The sequence below is a fragment of the Chelonia mydas genome, chromosome 3, assembly GCF_015237465.2.
Source record: "Chelonia mydas isolate rCheMyd1 chromosome 3, rCheMyd1.pri.v2, whole genome shotgun sequence".
NCBI lineage: Eukaryota > Metazoa > Chordata > Testudines > Cheloniidae > Chelonia > Chelonia mydas.
The window spans coordinates 120412663-120421349 of NC_057851.1; positions in this window are offsets into that span (position 1 = coordinate 120412663).

An 8687-nucleotide genomic window follows, 5' to 3' on the forward strand; every position below is an offset into this window, starting at 1 on the left:
AAGGACTCAAGAAGTTACTAGTAGCCCCACCAACAATCTGAGTGACCGCCTCCAAAAATGGGAGATTGTAAGCCTCAAGAGTTGGTTTCTCAAGCATTGCCCTTATGAAAACTTCTTTAAGAACCATCATCATCCTTTCTCCCAAACATGTACACCAGGAACAGGGGTGGTAGTGAGACCATAGCAGTCTAGGGTACACTCAATGGTATATTTAATTGTTGTATGATACTTGAATACCACAGTGATAAGTGTAGAAAACCCTAATATTTATAGGTCCATTGAATTAAAGCAGCTGTCTCACACCCCTTTAAAACTTTCATGCTTAATATTACAATTTTCTCTCTACATATAAAATGACTGCTATAACAGAAGTATTCAAGTGGTAACTGCACTCTCTTTTGAAGACCGCTGTGATCTCATTCTCAGGACTAGTACTATGCTGTTGCAAAGGCAGGGCAGGAAGAAGGGATGAGTATAGGACATGGCAATTGACTAATTTTTTAAGAAGGGGTGGATCGCCGCCTGCTGCCGCTGAACCAATATTAAATTATGTTTTCTAAGAAACAAGGTTCAAATATTATTTACAATACATGGAATACTACACATGAAAACAAAACTTGTCATGTCTGCTCAGCTCATTGATCACTCTAGTATCCTGACCGCAGAGGTCACCGATATTGGAATCTTTAGAAGATGAACTCCTCCTGTACTGCACATAACCACTTGTTCAGTGCTATACAAAGGTGAAAATCTCCTTCCTGATCACCTACTATGATCAGTTCATGTCCCAAACCATGAGGTTTGATTGTCCTTAACATGATCTTAAGTTAAAAAAGTAGTATTTATAGAAGTAACCTCTAAACTTCTTACCCTGCAGTTCTTGTTCTAGGTTGGTTTGCAGCTGATGCTAATACCACAAACAGCAATTTGGACAGCAGCCTCAGAGATGAGTGTAATTAGGTTTTAAGTGTATATCTTTTTAGTAAAATAAACAATAGTTGACTTTTACATTAAGATAACACAAAGCAGGATTTTTTTATCATCCTCTGAATTGTACCAGTAAAATACCACCCATACAGATGACTGAACACTGCAGTTAAGAGTTTTAACAAGTTTTTTCCCCCCCTATCTTATTCTCAACCCAGATTATCTGAGACCTCCTAAGCGGTATATTTTAAGGAACAGACTTAGACAGATGTATCGTCTGTCATGGGGTTTGAACCCACTGTCATCAGGGAGAGAGCTGCTATTAATGGATGAAGATGTCAAAACTATGTTACAGGAGTAGCCATGACTGCATATTTATCACAGTGTCACAGGCTCCCTCACAAACCGAAAGATTTAGCTGTTCATTCACAGTGAAGACACTTAATTAATGACTAGGCCTAATCAGGCTGTTTTATTATTTACAGGGATTCCAGCATGGCTTAGCTCAACTGATATGCAAACAAACCATCCTCGGACTGCTTTAATTAATAATTCTGAACCAGACTCAGAGACTGGCACTGTCAAGTAGCTCTTTGGTGATTTACAACACCTCCGCTGCCATGTCCACATCCCTTGCATACAAATGAGTAGCCACCCCTGCAAATCCGTCATTTTAAAATCCAATGTGCTGTCTTGTTGATGACAGGAATGCCCTTATCTTTGCACATGACTTAATGGAGACAAATGCCTGAGCTGGGCAAGTTCCTGGGGTCTTTCATGGACACAGACCTACAAGGGGCATCGTTTCAGAAACATTCAAGGGGAAGGGAAAAGAGAGAGCAGGGACAGGCCCTTTATCGCATATAGCACCTCTGGTGTTTCACAATCCTTCCATCTTATATAGTGCTGCCACCTCCAAAAAAAGCCTGATTGGCTCACTGCTTTGCACTTTGCTGTGGTCATTGACACCTGTAGTAGGGGGCACCTGTGCTAAACAAGTGTAGAATGCTACCAAGTCAGCAGGGTGGAAGGTGTAAATAATGACCTACAGTACCAGGCTGGAAATAATCCAATCCCAAGCAGTTTAAAGGGAAGTAAGAAGCACAGATTCTTCCTCAGAACTGACAGGGTAGAGGTGCAGAATGTTGCAAATGGAAACAATAGTAGTTTGCATTTCTGAAGCTCCTTCTATCTAAGGAAGGATTTCAAAGCACTTTACAAGCATTAATGAATTAACTCTCACAACACCCCGTGAATTAGGTTTTCTTATCCATTTTACAGACGGGGAAGTGGAAGGAAAGAAGTTAAATGATTTGCCCAGGATCAATCAAGAAGTCAGTGATACAACCAGGAATAGGACCCAGACTTCTTGTGTTCCAGTCTTGGGCTTTACCCAGAAGGCCGTCCTTCCTTGGAAAGTGAATTCTAAATAAGTGGCAAAAGCATTAGCAGTGCAATAGAAGGCAGATGAAAACAGCTGATGAGTATGTGATGCCATATGATTAAAACATGACCATTTATATCATTAATATTGCCAGTTAGACAATTGCAACAAATCTTATACAAAGTATGTCATATAGGGTGTAAATGGAAAGTTATGATTTGCTGAGTAGGATTATCCTGTTTATATGCATGCATCGTTTATATATCTTAAGTTATGAATATTGATTGTGTACTAGTATTTCAAATGTGTCTGTCCTGAGTAACACCCTCCAGGTAAAATCTACATTAAAGACAGACAGCAAATTATAAATGGACTATTCAAGTTGATGGCCCAATCAAAGAATACTTAACTCACAATGGGCCATAGAAGAAGCTTGTCCCCACCCAATGAGCCTTCCTGTGGATGCTTTGGCCAGAGTATGGGTAATGGGTGCTCCTCTGAGTCATCAAATCATGCACAGGCCTGTGACTAGCTCATGTGACCCTGGACTCCATCTTGTTCTTGCGATTTTCCACAAATTAAGACTGAGAGCATTCCCTCCACATGGGTGAAGATATAAAAGACCCTGGAAGCATCTCCATTTGGCTTCTTTCCTGCTCTGATCTCTTGACCAGGGTTATGCGCAACAGGGGCGGGGCACAGAACTCCTCCAGCTGCTGGGGGAGAGCAAGATCCACCAGCCCCGGGGCCACTGTGGCAGAAGGAACAGCAGCTCCTCATTGAAGTGGGGTGAGCCAGCTCTTCCAGCCATGGTGGGAGAAAGATAGTCAGCTCCTCCGGCTGCAGAAAGTGCCCCTCCAAAAGCAGCCAGATTTTTATTCCCATGCACACCCCTGCTCTGACTATGTACTTACACAAAAGGAGCATTCCAACCAAAGGACTGAGGACTTTCCAGTCTTTTGAAGTTAACAGAGACTTTACAAGCCAGCAGTTTATTCCATCACTTCTTCAAACCTGATACAAGGACTCTGCAATGAGTATATGTATTAGTTAAAATGGTCAAGAAAAACACTCTCTTTTCTCTTATAAACCTTTAGATATTAGATACTAAAAGATTGGCAACAGCGTGATTATTGGGTAAGATCTGAGTTCTATATTGACCTGGCTATGTGGCTGATCTTTTAAGATCAGAAGGACCCTTTGTTTGATGAAACTTGTTTTGAAATAAGGATGGGCCAAAAATTCATGACTTTTTTTGAATTAAAGGTGATTTTTGTACCCTAAACAAACTATTTAGTTGACATTTTTGAATCTCTCTGAACAATTCTTTTTCAACCCTAAAAGGATCATTTAAAAAATTAACAATATCTGGTTCCTGTTAAAATACAAGAGAAGGGGATAGGAGATTAAAAAAAGTTTATAATGGACCTCTGCTTGCAAGCTAACCTATGGAGTCTCAGTTAATTACATCCACATTTGGAAGCACTTCATTGACCACCCTCTGGGGTGCTGTGACATTAATCTAGCAGAGCACAGTAGCACTACACACAAGTTTAGGACAGGAAGTGAAAGACATGACACCAAAACTGCATAATTATGAGTATCTGAATACATGCTGTGAGAGAGAGACAGACAAAAAGGAAGGAGGATGAGACACCCTGTAAACATATGATCTTATTTTTATTCAGCCATGCAGCAATAATTTTTCCAGCAGAACATGTGCAGTGTTAGGGGACGTAGGGTTTTTAATGGCTTTTCCCATCATGCTTAAGTTAAGGGCTGGGTTTTCTAGATTCAGAAATTACATAAAGCATAACTGGATAAAACAGACAGCCAAATGACAATTTATCAAAATATTATCTGCTCAGCGAGGTGAAAATTATTAATTTGTAACTGGGTTATTAAGAACTGTCAAGCCTTGAGTCAGGTTTGCAATTCTCAAGTTTGAAAATTCAATTTGTGGACTGCAGCATTAAATTAAAAAGTCTCCTTTTGTGTCAGTTTTCACTACTGGTTGTAGGTATAATAGGGGCTTCTGGCGTCAGTGAGCCTGGTTCTCTGCTACTCCATTTCTTTGCTTGCAGGAAGGATAGAGGTGAAGAGGGGGTAGACAAAAGGTGGCTTAACTCGACAGTTGTAGTCCTCATATTCAGGACTGCCTAACCCCCAGTGGACTCTGGGGAAGCAGAGAGTATTTGTAGTGCTCTATACTCCAGCCACCCCTCCAAAATGGTCCCTGTCCTGGGGGCTTTGAGCAGGGCCAATACAGAGCCTTGACTGGCCATGCAAGTCTTCTGCACTGGAGTAGAGCTGGCCAACATTTTTTCATGGAAAAACTTTTTAAATCAATAAATGGGTTTCTTTGAAAATGACATTTTTCACCAAGCCCATCATTTCCCAACAAAACGTTTCATGTTCTGAAAAAAAAAAGTTTAAAAATGAAACACTTCCTAAAACATTTTGGAATTTTGCAAATTTTTCGTTTTGAAAGTGTGGCAATATTTCCATTTTTTTCTTAGCAATTTTCTTCCCCTGTCATCTCTTTCAAAGTAGAAAAAGGGGGGGGGGAAAGGGTTTAAAAATGCAAGAAAATATTTCTTCTTCCACTTATTCACTTTTTCCCCACTGGTAGATGGAAAAAAGTGAGAAGAAGATCAGGGAAGGGAGATGGAAATTCTGATTTTAACTCAGCTGTAACTGAAATTAAAACAGCATAGTTAATGTGGCCGTGCTGCACCTTTGGTGTTTGTACATCCCTGCTGTCTCACTAGTTCAATTATCAATGGTTCATGTCTCTAATGTAGGCATAGTTTATGTTAAATACCTACCTAATAAAGCTCTGAATAGTTTACAGAGGGACTAATTAGACACTAAATTATTTGTAGTATAACAGATCACCTCGCTTTGATGGGATTATTTTGAGCAACAGACTTGACTTTGCAAAGAATAGTGCCTATTTGCGGGCTGGTGAAAACTGTGCATACAGAAAAATACTCTAACATGTCTGGGCATCGTCCCACAGAGCGCCTGTACAGTAACTATGCTACCCTCCTTGGGGTTTGTCTTCACTAGGAAATTTAATCATGTTTAACAAATGGGTTAGGTGACACAATAAAGACTGACTGGCTGGTCAACGTGCAGCATTAGGTCAGCTAGTCACAGAAAAACCCTACTGAGTCCAGACCCGTCGATATGATGCTGAACAATCTCGCCTTGTCTATATTGACCCTTCAGCATTGTGTCAGCTAACTTGATTGCTAAAAATCAAGTTTAAACACAATTACATTTCCTAGTGAAGACAGGGCCGAGGAGGTTGCCACAGACCTGCTAGCTCCAACGGCTATTGCAAAGGAGAGGGAGCGCTGAGGTCTTCCCTCCTCATTGCCACTTTCAGAGAGGCGAGTGTCTACAAGGGCCCTGAGTCCTGATCAGAACAGTGGTGCTTCAGTTTTGGCTGCTGCATCCCATGTCCTGGCACACGGAGCTCACAAAGGAAAAGAAGGCAGCTTGCCCTTCTGCACATCCACATGGTGTCCAGCCCCAATCTGACCAATAGCCTTTAGAAAGCATCAAATACCTTGTAGAAGTCATTCAGTGCCTCTGGTTTGCTGTGGTGCAGCCTGTTTAGTCACAGGTACATAGAGCATGTGGAGTTACACAGTAATGATATTGTTCTCACATTTGCGACCTCTATAATTAGGCTGTAAAATGTTTAGGGTCCCTCCCATGTGTAATTACGACGTTTATTCAGGCGTCATTTTTAAAATGAGCAATTGGTTTTTTGTACATAAAAAAACCCAACCCCCAGACGAACAAGTCTGAGTGTGACATTTATCAAGGAAGTGAAAGAGGGGGCTGGGAGGGCTGGCAGCTTTATTCTGGGCCACCATTTTGTTGCAGCTCTGGGAGCTCACCATATTATAGCTACTGGGGAGATTCCTTAATATATATTTTAAACTGGGAGAACAAAATTCTTGTCATAGAGGCCAGGTTGACTGCCTGGGTGAGTGACATCTTGTGTTTACCCACAGAACAGGGACAGCTGTAGAGGAAGCTGATCTGCACATGGGCCTCAATCCTGACCTGGAGGCACCACATATAGAGCTAACAGGGCAGCCCAGTTTTCATGGCTCTTTTAGTCCTTGGCCTCTCAGTTGATTCTTCCTCAAAGGGTGCCAGCTGTGATGAGCACCGTCCACCAAGGTTTAGTCTGAAACTACCAGTTTGCTTCACAGAGACCGTATGAACTCCCATGGAAAACATGTTAGGCTGTATCCAATCCACAGACGAGTGTGCAATGGAGAAAGAGGGCACCAGGAGCCTCCACCACCTTCTGACAATGTGGAGGGGCTGGGAAACTAGAAGTCTTCATGCTCAGGGATTGCAAGGACATGGCAGGGCTAATGCCAGTGCCAGGGTAGCCTCTGCAAAGGGAGCAGAAACAGGTGGAGAGGAGATGGGGCCATAGCCTCCTCACCCTCCACACCAGCTGGTGGAAGCGGCCAGCCACACTGGGGGAAGCATGTCACACTCTCCTAACAGCGTAGAATCAGCTATGCTTTCCAGGAGCTCTGAAGTACTAAGGGTGTTTGGACTCTGAATAGTATTCTGGAATTAGATATGTGCTTATCCCACCGATCTCTTGGAATTCATAGATACTAAGGCCAGAAGGGACCATTGTGATCATCTAGTCTGACCTCCTGTATAGCACAGGCCAGAGAATGTTCTGAAAACAATCCCTAGAGCATAACTTTTTGAAAAAACATCCAGCCTTGATTTAAACATACTCAAGGATGGAGCGTCCACTTCGGCCCTTGGTAAATTTGTTCCAGTGATTAATTACACTCATTGTGAAAAATGTATGCCTTAATTCCAGTCTGAATCTCTCTAGCTTCAGCTTCCTGCCATTGGATCATGTTATACCTTTCTCTGCTAGACTAAAAGAGCCCATTATTAAATATTTGTTCCTCATATTGGTACTTATAGACTGTAAGCAAGTCACCCCTTTATCTTCTCTTTGTTAAGTTAGACTCAAGGAACTCAATCTGTTTCTCTCATAAGGCATGTTTTCTAATCCTTTAATTATGCTCTGAACTCAATTTATCAACATCCTTCTTGAATAGTGGGTTCCAGAACTGGACACACAGTATTCCACCAGCAGTCACACCAGTGCCAAATACAAAGGTAAAATAACCTCTCTACTTCTAGTCAAGATTCCCCAAATACGGGCAATGAACATTCTAATGTTTCAGTGTAAAAAAAGCAAAACAAAAAAGCAAACAGTATATTTATGAACTTATATTTTCCAATACACAGAACCTTATCCTGACATGACGGATAATTACGTTTTACGTCCATTCCTAGATAACACAAACACTAAGGCCTTGTCGGTATTGTTAACAAGTTTACCTACACAATCCATTTTCCCTAATACAATATTAAACACAATTTTGCCCTTACTGTGGAGAAGGGCAGTAGTTGTTTCAAAATGTGTTAACCTTGACCACAACAAGATAACTTTGTCCGAATCAAGATCAAAAATCACATTTAACATCAAGCTAGATACAACGTGCTAGCTAACATGATGCATTTTCCAAGTATAGACAAGGCCTAAAACTACAAGAAATCCTGATTTAGGCTCTCTCCCAACCTTTAGTAATCACTTTCTCTTTCAGATATGGCATAGTATATTAGTATGAAAAGAAAAAATTTACACACCAACTTCACAAAAAGTCTGAATTAGAGCTGCGTGGAAGGACTGATTTCTCTTCAGTTTGCTGGCGATTCTGAAAAATAATAATGCATTATTTCAAGTTGATACAAAATGAAAGTTTTTGGTGAATGTAAAAATAAAAAGCAGACTATTTTAGGTCAAATAAAACACTTCATTAGACCCAAAATGAAACTTTTAGTTTAGATTTTGAGCTGTTAACTTTTTAAATTAAAACAAGTTCAAGGAAATTTCTAAATGAAAAATCATTTCAAATAGCAAAATCAAAACATTTTGTTTCGAAAATGTGGAGATGAAAGGTTTCAATTTTTTTCAGATTCTTTTTCCAACTGAAACCATTAGACAAATTTGAAACAAATTCATGAAATGTTTCAATGGACCTGACTCTGCATATTTCTCTGAAAAAGGCTTTGGCTGAAAAATTTCACATGGCTCTAATCTGAATTCAGTGTTTCTGTGCATTAATGTAGTTACATGTTTAATCATTTCTGAAGAACTATGCAGTCTTAACAATTAGATGGCTGCACACAACATTTAAAATAACGACCCTAGGTAATGAACAACAAAATATGAAGTCACAATAAATGTATCTTATATAAACAGTCAAACTGCAAGAAAAAAAATTCAGAATAGCATTCACAAAAC